Source organism: Lissotriton vulgaris, chromosome 5 (assembly GCF_964263255.1).
Source record: "Lissotriton vulgaris chromosome 5, aLisVul1.2, whole genome shotgun sequence".
Lineage (NCBI taxonomy): Eukaryota > Metazoa > Chordata > Amphibia > Caudata > Salamandridae > Lissotriton > Lissotriton vulgaris.
In genome coordinates, this window is record NC_141693.1 from 966,749,721 (window position 1) to 966,764,559 (window position 14,839).

Consider the following 14,839-nt stretch of genomic DNA (forward strand, 5'->3'; position numbering starts at 1 on the left):
AATAAATGTCCTGCCCATGTGGGCGTGTGCCACAGAGATTTCTGGTTACTGTGGTCCACTCACAATCCACCCCAGTGGGCGCCAAGGGGTCCCCAAATTCACAGTCTTACCCAGATGGGTATGCGTTGCAGCGAGGTAAAGGATCGATTCCACTTTCCTCAGAATGGACACGCTGTTCCAGAAATGTTTCTTAGTATACTGCACTCCAGACCCGCTTGTTATGCAGTGGGGCCCCATCGCGGCCGAGCCAGCCGCTATGTACAAAAAACCACGAGTTGCCTCCAAATGACGAAGCCACATCCCAGCGTGTTAAATCCATTTTATTCCAAGGATTGTCTCAACCAAGTGGCAGCACACAAATATTGCCAAACGCATTTCATGTCTATAGGCGCCCTAGATCACTGGCACAGAAACCCCAAAAGCAAGAACAGTCCATCTTAGCACAATAAATGTCCCGCCCATGTGGGCGTATGCCGCAGAGAATTCTGGTTATTGTGGTCGCAATCAAAACCCAGTGGGCGCCAAGGGGTCCCCAAATTCAGTCTTACCTAGATGGGTATGCATTGCAGGGAGGTAAAGGAACAATTCCACCCTCCTCAGAATGGACACGCTGTTCCAGAAATGCTTCTTAGTATACTGTACTCCAAACCCGCTTGTTATGCAGTGTGGCCCTATCGCGGCCGAGCCAGCCGCTATGTACAAAAAACCACGAGTTTCCTCCAAATGATGAGCCACATCCCAGTGTGTTAAATCCATTTTATTCCAAGGATTTTCGCAACCAAGTAGCAGCACACAAATATTGCCAACCGCGTTTTCGGGCGTATATGTGCCCTTGATCACTGGCACAGGAAACCCCAATTCAAGAGCAGTCCACCTTATAAAAATAAATGTCCCGCCCATGTGGACGTGTGCCACAGAGAATTCTGGTTATTGTGGTCCGGTCGCAATGAAACCCCAGTGGGCGCCAGGGGGTCCCCAAATTCAGTCTTACCCAGATGGGTATGCCTTGCAGCTAACATGCTGCTCCTTCTCTGTCAAAGCAATTGTGCTGTGCTCTGAGAAAGCGAGAGCAAATGCTCTCACTTGCTCAAAGTGGAGCACAGTTTGCAACGGCTTGGCGAGAGCAGTAAAGCTCCCACCAAGCCATAGCAAATAGCTTTGTCCCAGGGTGAACAACAAGGGACATAGCAAGGGACCGGTCCTGGGGATGGCAGTCCCCAGGGCCATGGATGGCTCCAGGAGGGGTGCCACATGGCCTGCCTCCTTTGTTTTGAGCCTGCCCCAGGGAGGTGGCAGTCCCCGAGGCCAGGAAGGGCTCAGGAGTAGGGTCACGCAGACCCCTCCCAATGTTTTTAAATCAGGATGGCCCCGGGGAGGTGGTGGTCCCAGGGCCTTGGGGGTTTTCTGAGGCCCCCCAACACATATTACTTTTGCCCGGGGGGGTGGTGGTCCTGGGGAAGCATTGGGTCAGAGGCCCCCAAATTTATATTTTGCATGTGGCCCTGGGAAGGTAGTGGACAATGGGGCCTGGGAGGTCCGGGAGTTCCCTCGCTTTAAAATGAGTGAGCCCTTGGGAGGTTGTGGTCCCAGGGCATAATAAACTCCAGGAGGGGTGGTCCTGTGCCCCCTCCTTTATTTGAGAAATGCGGGGGGACCGGGCCCACCCGAGGGTCCATAATTAACGAAGCATGGAAGGCCGCACTTTTTTAGTTTTCGGTGAAATTTATGTATCCAGCGCGAATCCCATCAAACGTTTTTTTTATGCTGTTTTGGCCCTGGGGTCCTCGGGGGTCAGGGTGTTTCTATCCTTTTCTTTTGGTATGTTTTTTTTCTCACAAGATGACTGTCAACACTTTATGGTTGGAATCAGATCTCAAATGATATCGGGAGGAGTTGCTGATCCATCACGTCCCTATACATACAACTGGAAATTTCTTTAAATAACTCTACATCTACTGAATGTCTGACTAAATATCGAAATCAAAAATATCGACATACAAAAATATCGGGACAAAAATATCGAAGTCAAAAATATCGGAATCCTATCCCTAACAAGGTAAGTACAAAAATATCGAAAAAATAATATCGTAGTACAAAAATATCGAAATTAAAAATATCGTTTTTTTAATGTATTAATAATAATGTTAAAATAATTATAAAATACATATAATGTTACAAATATTAAATAAAAAGATTAAAACATAATTAAAAATTTAAAACTAATACATATACATTTAAAATAAATTAAAAACGTAATAATTTAATGTAATTTTATATTTTGTAATTTCATTTAATTGATTTAATTTAAATTTATTTAATTTTTACCCTGTACGACTGTACCCCAAAAACCCAAAACTGACCCAGAACCCTAAAAATACCCCTTTACCCAAATACTGAAAACTGACACTGAACCCTAAAAATACCCCTTTACCCATGAACTGAAAACTGACCCAGAACCCTAAAAATACCCCTTTACCCATGAACTGAAAACTGACCCTGAACCCTAAAAATACCCCTTTACCCACAAACTGAAAACTGACCCTGAACCCTAAAAATACCCCTTTACCCATGAACTGAAAACTGACCCAGAACCCTAAAAATACCCCTTTACCCAAAAACTGAAAACTGACCCTGAACCCTAAAAATACCCCTTTACCCAAAAACTGAAAACTGACCCTGAACCCTAAAAATACCCCTTTACCCATGAACTGAAAACTGACCCTGAACCCTAAAAATACCCCTTTACCCAAAAAATGAAAACTGACCCTCAACCCTAAAAATACCCCTTTACCCATGAACTGAAAACTGACCCTGAACCCTAAAAATACCCCTTTACCCATGAACTGAAAACTGACCCTGAACCCTAAAAATACCCCTTTACCCATGAACTGAAAACTGACCCTGAACCCTAAAAATACCCCTGTACCCATGAACTGAAAACTGACCCTGAACCCTAAAAATACCCCTGTACCCAAAATTAATTAATATTATTTAATTACCAATTAATTATTAATTAACAATAACAATAAAGTAAATATATTAGCACATTTGCTGTAATTAATTTAATTTAATAATTAATATTATTTTGCACAATTAATTAATTAAGAATAACAATAAATAATATATATAAAAATTACTTTAATTAATTTAATTAAATAATTATTAATAATTAATTACCAACTAATTAATAATTATAAATATGAAAAAAAATTATAATAATTAATTAACTAATTAATAGAAATTAATTACCAATTCATTATTTAAAATATGTACAAACATATATCAATTAATTAATTATTATTAAATTACTTCCCACCCTATTCCCCTATAAACCCATAACCCGCTACAGAACATATTTATCAATTAATAAATTAATTAAAAATTATTTAAAATTAATTCTCAATTAATTAATTAATAATTCCTACTAATTAATAATTAATTTAACATAATTAAATTACTTCCCACCCTATTCCCCTATAAACCCACAACCCGCTACAGTAGTAAAAGACAATATTTAATAAAATAACATTAAAAATAAATAATAAAACATAATAAATACAATATAATATACACTAAATTTATTTAAAAATTGATATTAGTAATATCAAAGTTATTAATTTCGATATTATTAACATCGATATTTACAACTTCGATATTACTGATATCATACCAATATCGATATTTAGACTGTCGATATTACTTACCTTCGATATTTTTGTATATCGATATTTAAACTTCGATATTTTTGCATATCGATATTTAAAAATCGATATTTTGTCTGTGTACCACATCTACTAATCAGATTGCCACCATTTAACAAAAAGTCGCTTTCTGGAGTAACTGCTACCTTTCTGCCAAACTCGATGTAATTCTACTCAGCAGTTAGGCTGCAGCCTTGTCTAAAGTTCCTATGGAAATAACATGGATCATGCATTCGGACCCTTCTTTTTCGCTTGACGGATCCCCCTGAAATTTTCAAGACTACAGTTGAAGTTAGTGTCAAATTAGCTTTAAACATTTCCAGAAGATTTGTCAAATGACGCCAAAGTTTTGGCAAATGACAAAACCCTCTTCTTATGGAAACTACATCCAAACTATAATTACCTACTGGTGACCGTCAGTATGTAATATGGCGGTCGCCAGTAGGTAGTTATAGTTAGGATTTTTTTCAATGTTAAATCTCAAAATTCTATTTGGAATAACTATGGCGCCGGTTGACGAATCTGCCTGAAAATTTTCTCGGTCCTTCCTTGAGAGTTTGGGGGGGATTCGTCAAGCGGGGGCCGAGATAAAATGGGTGTCCCAAAATGTGTTTTCCCCATGTTAATTTACATAGGGCGGTCGATTTCACTTTTAGCCCGAACGGCTGAATGGATTTCAACCAAATTTGGCAAAATTGTAGGGACTGGTAGCCCGATGTGTCTTTGCTATGTCTCAAGATATGTGCTCCAGTGGATTTAGAGTAATTTAGGTTAAAAAATATATATATATCTATGGCAGCGCCCCGGTACGCGCACCGGGGAGCGCTCCGGGCGCGCCACGCGACTTGCGCACGGAAAGCTGATTGGCTCTCGGGTGTCTGTAAATATTCAAAACAGTCCGGAGCGGCCGCCATCTTGTGTCTCGGTAAAATCAAGACACAAGAGGTGGTAAAAACAAAGGGGCAAATGACCATAAGGGGGCAGGGATAGACCCCCCCTGACCCCCTAGGTTTGATGTGGGGGCTATAAAAGGGGCCCGCATGGCAAAAACATTTTTTTTTTTTGCTTTGCGTGGGGGGGAGCGCCCGGTACGCGCACCGGGGAGCGGACCGGGGAGCGTCCCATGGGGAAAAATGAATGATAGAGTTTTCAAAAAATGTAGCCTTTTTTAGAAATTGGAGGTAGTTCTAAAAAGAACTGTTTTTTTCTTCTTTATGTTGTTTTATATTTTTTGTATTGTTTTTATGAACATTTTGTACTTTTTTGGGGTTTTCTGAACAGTTTTATATTTTTTTTTGTATTTTTCATGGGGAGAAACGAAAAAACAGGGAATTGAAAATGGCTCAACTGGAGCAAAAAAAAAAGAAAAGAAATAATTAGGGTTGATTGGGGCATTTATGGTTGTCCCCAGCAAGGACGATGAGCTTCACGCTCTGTTCTCCGTAGGAGATGGTCTTCCCACAATATTTTCATGTGATTCTGAAGTCAGCAAATCGTGGCTGAATGCACGGCATCGTCTCACTTTCTTCTGGTGCAGACGCAGTGGGTTGCTTCCTTTTTGAGCTGTTCGTGTTGATTGGGGAGGGTTACTGGCCAGTTCCCTCATCTCTGCAGCAGAATAGTTTATAGGATGCTTGCGCTGCATGTGACGGATCATTGTGTGATTTCCAAAGGAATATTTTTTATTAGGGTTCCCCCTAGAAAGTTCCATGTCACAGATCAGGCAAGTCACCTTGGCTGCATTTACCTTTTTCTTCCCCTGTGGAACCGAAAAAAACTCCCAAATAATATGTGGTCTGGGCGGGTATGGGGTATTATGTTCTTGGAGAAATGGTCTCCTCACTTCCTCCTCCTCCTCCTCCTCTTCCTCCTCTTGTTGACTACCAATGAAATCTTGTGGTGGTCCTCTTGGTTGTTGTGGTGGTGGTGGTGGTGCAGATGCACCAGCTGCTGCTACTACTGAAGCCATTATAATGATTACATTGGTACAGAGAGTACAAGCAGGTCTTCCTAAGTCAAAAGACAAAGTCAGAATAAGGAAAAAAGGTGGGTCTTTCATCATTTGGAAAAAAAACTGTCCTGAACCAAGGAAAAGTGTTATTTTCAGGTCACAAGACCAGGGGCTTCATCATTATGAAACCAAAACTGTTATGAACCAATGAAAAGTGTTATTTTCAGGTCACATGACCCGACGCGCTTACGCTACGCGCCCCGGGGCGCTCCCGGGGGCGCGCTCCGGGTCGCGTAGCGTAAGCGCGTCGGAAATTTACGAGTACTTCCGGGTGCGCTTACGCCGCGCGTTTCACGCAGACGCGGCTACGCGATACGTCACAATCATGTTTTCGTTCGCAATAATGGCGCTTACGGGACGCTAACCGGTGCGCGCCCCGGGGCGCTTCATTTAATTACGCTTTCCGGTGCGCTCCCCGGGGCGCGCACCGAGAGGGCACCAAGGCAACAAAAAAAATATATATATATCAAAAAAAAATTAGGCAAAATTGTAGGGACTGGTAGCCCGATGTGCCTTTACTATGTTTCAAGATATATGCTCCAGTGGTTTTGAAGAAAATTAACTTAAAAAAAATATATATTGGGCTACATTGGGCTATATATATGTTAGAGCCCAAATGTAGCCCAAATGTAGTACAATGTAGCCCAATATAGCCCAATGTAGCCCAAAGATGGCCACCAGAGACAAAAAAAACAAATGTAGCCAAAATTTTAGCCAGATGTAGCCCAAATATAGACCAATGACAGAATGTCCAAGAGTGTTCTAAAGAATAATTAGTGCGCTAACAGTCTTACTTATAAACTGAGATTTATAGTTAGCAATTAGCATTAAAAAAACTTTGAAATTCACTGAAAAAAACATAGGTTTCACACCAGTTATAGTTAGGAATTAGCATTTAAAAAACCTTTGAAATTCACTGAAAAAACCATAGGTTTCACACCAGTTATAGTTAGGAATTAGCATTTAAAAAACCTATTAAATTCACTGAAAAAACCATAGGTTTCACAGCAGTTATAGTTAGCTGGAAATTTTACTGACATAAAACCATTTAAATTCCAACGTTGTAGTTAGTTGGACTCACTATAACTTGCCCGCCTGCAATGCACTGCTGATGACGTCACATATTACATCACTCATGACATGGTCAGTGACATCACTCATGACATCACTGATGACACCATCCAGTGAATGTGTGTCTTTCTGAAAAATAAATATGTTTTATATATGTATATGTAAAGGTCAATGGAAAAATAAATGTTTAAATAAGTGTCTTAATGTATGTTTTATGTAACAAAAAGTTGATTGGTTAACTGGCTTATTAAGTGTATCTTAGTGAATACATATATTTGGCGACTAATTTTTAAATATTTACATATGTGTATCAGTGTTTCACTTTGTGTATAAGTGGCTGCATGGGTTGGTGACTGACTCACTGTTTGTATGTGTTTTGAAGACAGCATATGTGCAGGACTGTATGGGTGGATGAGTGTGTATATGTGTGTGTTAGTGAGTAAACGACTGCCTCACTATTGTCTTTATCAGTAACGACATATGTTTTAATCTAGTATATGTGAGTATTGATATATATAAGTGAGTATATGTGAGAGTGAGAGATTGTAAGAGTTCCTGTTTAAATAAGTAAGTGATTATTTAAGAGAGTAAGTATGTGTAAGTTTCCTTAGAAGTAAGGTGGTAGTGTGTGTATATCTGTATGAATGTTTATTAGTTTATTTGCATGTGTGAGTATGTGTGAGAGTAACTTTTTAATGACTGTCGGTGTGTAACAGGATGTATAGGTGTATCACTACATATGATGAGTGAGTATATGTATGAGTGGCTATATTGAACTGTTGGTGAATGAGTGAATGTGTATATAGATGTTGGAATTATTGAATTGGTTGTTGTAACTGTTATGGGTATATCCACTTTTTTGAAAATGTTAGTTTCTATTTTTGAATATGTGTTTCAAGTGTTACATTACACTGAAAGGAGGTCTATCATTCTGTCACAAGGGTGGTGTCATCAGTGATGTCATGAGTGATGTCACTGACCATGTCATGAGTGATGTAATATGTGACGTCATCAGCAGTGCATTGCAGGCGCGCAAGTTATAGTGAGTCCAACTAACTATAACGTTGGAATTTCAATGGTTTTATGTCAGTAAACTTTCCAGCTAACTATAACTGCTGTGAGACCTATGGTTTTTTCAGTGAATATATATATATTATATATATTAACCATGATTACTTCATGTTTAAATCAGAAAAGACCCTTGGATAGAACACCATTCCAAGATGGCGCCCATAGTGGCTCAAAGGGGTATAGTCCTATGTCCATGACGATGCTCACAACCTGTTTGTTTATAATATGGATTGTAAGATGTGGATGAATGACACACTGACGAAGGCTCACGCCGAAACGCGTCTGTGCTTTTCTTTTCCCTCTAATTAAACCCTGGTTTAATCTTGGTCCGCGAGTGCTGCCTCTTTCTTGTGGATTCTGAGGAGAGTCGAGCGTAATATATATATATATATATATATATATATATATATATATATATATATATATATATATATATATATATATATCCCAAATCCTGGATTAGATACCACGTTTTACTCACGCCTAAACCAAACAGGACACGGACCCAGTTTTCTTGGTGCTTCAAATATTTATTTTAGCCTGATGTCTGAGATGCGTTTTGCGGCGCGAACGCCGCTTGTTCACTCGACCATTACATTTGCGCGCGAAGGCTTTTTAAAGTGACAGTGCTGTTGTGATTCGTGTACCACGTGATTATCTCTAGTCATAGACATGGATAAAATACTGTGATCCTCGTAAAATACATTGCATTTGACACTGGTTAAAACCTTTAAATGATTAAACTTGATATACGTATAATACATTTGCATATTTGATAAATTATCACAAGTTAAAATTCATAGGTCTGTTAATTACATTTCATTAGATTTTGTTAAATTTTAGTAAAATACAGTAATTCATTAACCAATTGCATCAATTGTATTTTCGTGTCATTGATATTTTTCTTATTCCATGATCAGTGACAATAAATTATAAAGTGCTCTTGTGTGATAGTGTTTCCACCCTATTAAAAAATATTATTCTTTGTTTTAGATTTGAATCTCCTCATTCACTTATCTGTTCTCCTTTTTGTACCTATTCACATACGTTTACATCTATTTACACAGTTTTTACGTTCCATCGACATTGTATTCAGAATTAATCATTTTGTATCATTTGTCTACACTTTCATCCTCTTATGTCACCTTTTCCTGCTTTTTTATCATATGTGTTAGTTTTTATTGGTACACCTTTTCCAACCTAGATAACTGTTTTTAGTCACCCCTTAACTTTTGTGCATTCTGTTAAAACACAGTTCATAAAATATTTATAAAATATTTACAATATCCTGAAAAAGTCATATATACCTCCTTTGTTCTTATAAAAATATATATATACATTATTTACACCTTAAAACACATTATTATATGTTACATACTAAAATTAGTATTGGTCAAGGGGTGTCATTTCTAAGATATCATATACATTGTTTGTTCTGTCGGAACAGGTGCCCAATTCGTTTTCTCATTTGTTTCATTCACATATTTTATACCTGGTTTAACTAAGATAGACACGTGTACATGTCCTCCGTAAGATTCAATCCATTAGGATGTTTTGAATCCAACAAGAGAATGTATCGCGTCTCTAACTTTCTTAACTTGTTTTCCCGGTCCCCACCTCTCCTATTCGGTGATATTGCATCAATGAGATAGAATTGTAACCCTTTATTATTGGATGCATGATGCTTCTTAAAATGGCGAGCCACCGGATACGTATTATCCATATTCGTTATGGCTCGCAGATGCTGTAGTATACGTACATGAGCCTGAAGTTTGCTCGATCCTACATAGTTCAACCCGCATGGGCAAGTTAAAACGTATACTGTGTATTCAGTTTTACAATTCAGCATCTTATTAATCAAATAGGGCTTTGTTCTAAAGGGACTGAGATAAGTTTTGGTATTTATACCATGTGTGTAGGCTTTACAAGTGGGACATCGTTTAAAACCCTTTAGGCTCTGATACCAAATAGGCTTGCCAATTATTTCTGGATCTGACACCACCAGTGCGTCTCTCATTGAGGGACCTCTACTGTACGTAATGGACACCCTCTGCGGTAGCAGGGGTCCTAATACTGGGTCGCTTAAAACTGTGGGCCATGCATCTTGAATAATGTTTTGTATAGTCTTGTGTTGTTTGCTGTATCCTTCAACCAAACGAAAATTATTGGCATCCAGATTCTGTCGGCTCGACTGTGATTCTATATTTGGTTGATCATGCTTGTCTGTTTTCCCAGCCAATATATATATATATTTTTTTTTTTTTAAGATTTGCACCTTGTGGAAATTGCCCCACTGCTGGGTTGCAGTCCTCCATCCAAGCGCGATGTGCAGCAGGGAGGGCATCGCACACAACCCCCTCAGCCAAATGCGTTTCAGGATATTCCTCCCTTAATCACTGGCAAACAGGAAACTATTCACAGATTGTTTGCAAAAAAACACCATTTTATTTTCAAATAAGCCCTGCCCACCGGCCTCCGGGCATTATGGTACTTGTGGTCTTGCATATCTTTCCCTAGTGGGCTCCGTGAGTGTTCCCCATCACACAATAAAAACCCAAGTAGGTGGGTATTGAGCAACGATTTCCTCCTCGATGCATGTAAAATCACGCTGTTGGGACCCCATCAGTCAGGAGTCCAAGTTCCTGCACTCGTTCTCCGCTGCTGCATCGAGGAGGAAAGCGATGCTCAATACCCACCCACTTGGGTTTTTATTGTGTGATGGGGAACACTCACGGAGCCCACTAGGGAAAGATATGCAAGACCACAAGTACCATAATGCCCGGAGGCCAGTGGGCGGGGCTTATTTAAAAATAAAATAGTGTTTTTTTGCAAACAATCTGTGAATGGTTTCCTGTTTGCCAGTGATCAAGGGAGGAATATCCTGAAACGCGTTTGGCTGAGGGGGTTGTGTGCGCTGCCTTCCCTGCTGCACATTGCGCTTGGATGGAAGACTGCAACCCAGCAGTGGGGCAATTTCCACAAGGTGCGAATCTTTTTGAAAAAAAAATATATATATATATATATATTCACAGGAATAGAACTCCCAATAACCTTACCTTCATTCAAAGATACGCACTAGTCTCATTAGCGGAGGGCATTAGGATTGTTCAAAGAGGCTCACTGGAGTTTCATTTAAGGCACTACATGGACCATCAGGCTTAGTGTGAGCCAACGCCGAATGGGGCAGGTGATCTTTAAGATAAGTGCTGCCTTCACGCTTCGTGTGCTAATGAAATGCCTCTGAAGAAATGCTCGCAGAGCATGAAACGCGTCAGGCTGTTAATTTCTTTTTAAACACTGCCTTTCAGCATGCTGTAGTTTGGAGTTGTATTGTCAGCAGGTGCACGAGAAAAATAAAAAGAATTATTGCAAGCTTCCTACGGTCTTCCCTTTGGTGCTTCCTGGTTACGTTGGATGTTTGGGGCTTTGCACGCCTTACAGGGAAAGACCTACTGCGACTGGGCGGGTCTGTCAGAGCTTTGATTCAAGCAAAGAAAACACAGAGGGAGCAGCGCTTGTTGCATTTCAGGGATGCAGCTTGCGCAGAGTTCATCTCTCGTCCACCAAAAAGCAGGACAGTAACTTACTTCAGGCACAGTGCATCAACCCACTGGGGTGAAAAACTATTTGCTGAATTTATGAAATAAGCATTGCACCCACTCGGGGATTATGGACTACAAGCACCAGGAGGCACAGGGAGCGCCACGCCTACACAGGCAGGTGCTTTTAATCAGCAGATCACAACGCGATGTTTTCATTTCCTGCTTCTTGCCACTGATGAAAGGTGTTTGGAACCTGAAACGCGTTTGGCAGAAAGAAACTAAGAGATGCTGGAGTTTGGAGTTGTATTGTCAGCAGGTGCACGAGAAAAATAAAAAGAATTATTGCAAGCTTCCTACGGTCTTCCCTTTGGTGCTTCCTGGTTACGTTGGATGTTTGGGGCTTTGCACGCCTTACAGGGAAAGACCTACTGCGACTGGGCGGGTCTGTCAGAGCTTTGATTCAAGCAAAGAAAACACAGAGGGAGCAGCGCTTGTTGCATTTCAGGGATGCAGCTTGCGCAGAGTTCATCTCTCGTCCACCAAAAAGCAGGACAGTAACTTACTTCAGGCACAGTGCATCAACCCACTGGGGTGAAAAACTATTTGCTGAATTTATGAAATCGGGGATTATGGACTACAAGCACCAGGAGGCACAGGGAGTGCCACGCCTACACAGGCAGGTGCTTTTAATCAGCAGATCACAACGCGATGTTTTCATTTCCTGCTTCTTGCCACTGATGAAAGGTGTTTGGAACCTGAAACGCGTTTGGCAGAAAGAAACTAAGAGATGCTGGAGTTTGGAGTTGTATTGTCAGCAGGTGCACGAGAAAAATAAAAAGAATTATTGCAAGCTTCCTACGGTCTTCCCTTTGGTGCTTCCTGGTTACGTTGGATGTTTGGGGCTTTGCACGCCTTACAGGGAAGACCTACTGCGACTGGGCGGGTCTGTCAGAGCTTTGATTCAAGCAAAGAAAACACAGAGGGAGCAGCGCTTGTTGCATTTCAGGGATGCAGCTTGCGCAGAGTTCATCTCTCGTCCTCCAAAAAGCAAAACAATAACTTACTTCTGGCATAGTGCATCAACCCACTGGGGTGAAAAACTATTTGCTGAATTTATGAAATGAGCATTGCACCCACTCGGGGATTATGGACTACAAGCACCAGGAGTCACAGGGAGTGCCACGTCTACACAGGCAGGTGCTTTTAATCAGCAGATCACAACGCGATGTTTTCATTTCCTGCTTCTTGCCACTGATGAAAGGTGTTTGGAACCTGAAACGCGTTTGGCAGAAAGAAACTAAGAGATGCTGGAGTTTGGAGTTGTATTGTCAGCAGGTGCACGAGAAAAATAAAAAGAATTATTGCAAGCTTCCTACGGTCTTCCTTTTGGTGCTTCCTGGTTACGTTGGATGTTTGGGGCTTTGCACGCCTTACAGGGAAGACCTACTGCGACTGGGCGGGTCTGTCAGAGCTTTGATTCAAGCAAAGAAAACACAGAGGGAGCAGCGCTTGTTGCATTTCAGGGATGCAGTTTGCGCAGAGTTCATCTCTCGTCCACCAAAAAGCAGGACAGTAACTTACTTCAGGCACAGTGCACCAACCCACTTGGGTGAAAAACTATTTGCTGAATTTATGAAATGAGCATTGCACCCACTCGGGGATTATGGACTACAAGCACCAGGAGGCACAGGGAGTGCCACGCCTACACAGGCAGGTGCTTTTAATCAGCAGATCACAACGCGATGTTTTCATTTCCTGCTTCTTGCCACTGATGAAAGGTGTTTGGAACCTGAAACGCGTTTGGCAGAAAGAAACTAAGAGATGCTGGAGTTTGGAGTTGTATTGTCAGCAAGTGCACGAGAAAAATAAAAAGAATTATTGCAAGCTTCCTACGGTCTTCCCTTTGGTGCTTCCTGGTTACGGTGGATGTTTGGGGCTTTGCACGCCTTACAGGGAAAGACCTACTGCGACTGGGCGGGTCTGTCAGAGCTTTGATTCAAGCAAAGAAAACACAGAGGGAGCAGCGCTTGTTGCATTTCAGGGATGCAGCTTGCGCGGAGTTCATCTCTCGTCCACCAAAAAGCAGGACAGTAACTTACTTCAGGCACAGTGCATCAACCCACTGGGGTGAAAAACTATTTGCTGAATTTATGAAATGAGCATTGCACCCACTCGGGGATTATGGACTACAAGCACCAGGAGGCACAGGGAGTGCCACGCCTACACAGGCAGGTGCTTTTAATCAGCAGATCACGACGCAATGTTTTCATTTCCTGCTTCTTGCCACTGATGAAAGGTGTTTGGAACCTGAAACGCGTTTGGCAGAAAGAAACTAAGAGATGCTGGAGTTTGGAGTTGTATTGTCAGCAGGTGCACGAGAAAAATAAAAAGAATTATTGCAAGCTTCCTACGGTCTTCCCTTTGGTGATTCCTGGTTACGTTGGATATATATATATATATATATATACATATATATGTATATATATATATATATATATATATATATATATATATATATATATATATATATATATATATATATATATGTATATATATATATATATATATATATGTATGTATATATATTCCAAGGATAATCCGGCAAGGCGCAGGCTTTCTCCAGGCTGCAAATACGGATGAGGACCCAAAATAAGTGCAAAAATTGATTTATTTAGTTGCTGTGCTCCCAGTCATCACGACGCGTTTCGCGCGTCACAGAGCGCTTGATACATAATATATATATATATATATATATACATATATTCATATGCCACTTGCACTCGTCCCAAACGGACCAGCGTACCTCCGCAGTTTCTCAGGCACACCAGTCCAGAAACGAAAGTCGACCCAGGCTAAGGTGAAATCAATATTTATTCAAGGTCCAAAATCGCCACCAGCATAACGTTTCGCCCTTCACGGAAGCCTTGATGACATGTGCTTGTGTTTATAAAAGTATATATTTGTGTGTATATATAGTAGTAAATATTAGTGGAACAGAGTTAATTTACATTATATTAAAATTCTATATAAATATGTTTAACATGGACTTCTTTAAACGCTATACTAAAAAAATCTATATTTTGGTCAATTTTTGGGTGATATTACTGTCAATAAGATTTTTTACGATAATTTTATACCTACCATTATAAGTATAGGATCACTATATTATGGTAATGTAAGATTACCGTTGTAGGGAATAATTGTGGTGGTGTTTAGTTTACCACCTCTAACAACCCGTGTGGGGGAGAGTTGATTCTACCCTTTTTAATGTAATCTTTCTTAAGAGGATACTACAACTCTCCAGCCAGTGCAAACCGGTTGCTTGCTTGCTGCTCGTTTTATATGCAGTGTACTACATTCTACACACCCAATTCCTCTAAACCAGGGTGTCATTATGAAATGCTATTGTCCATATTGTGTCATTATTTTACAGTTGCAAGGTG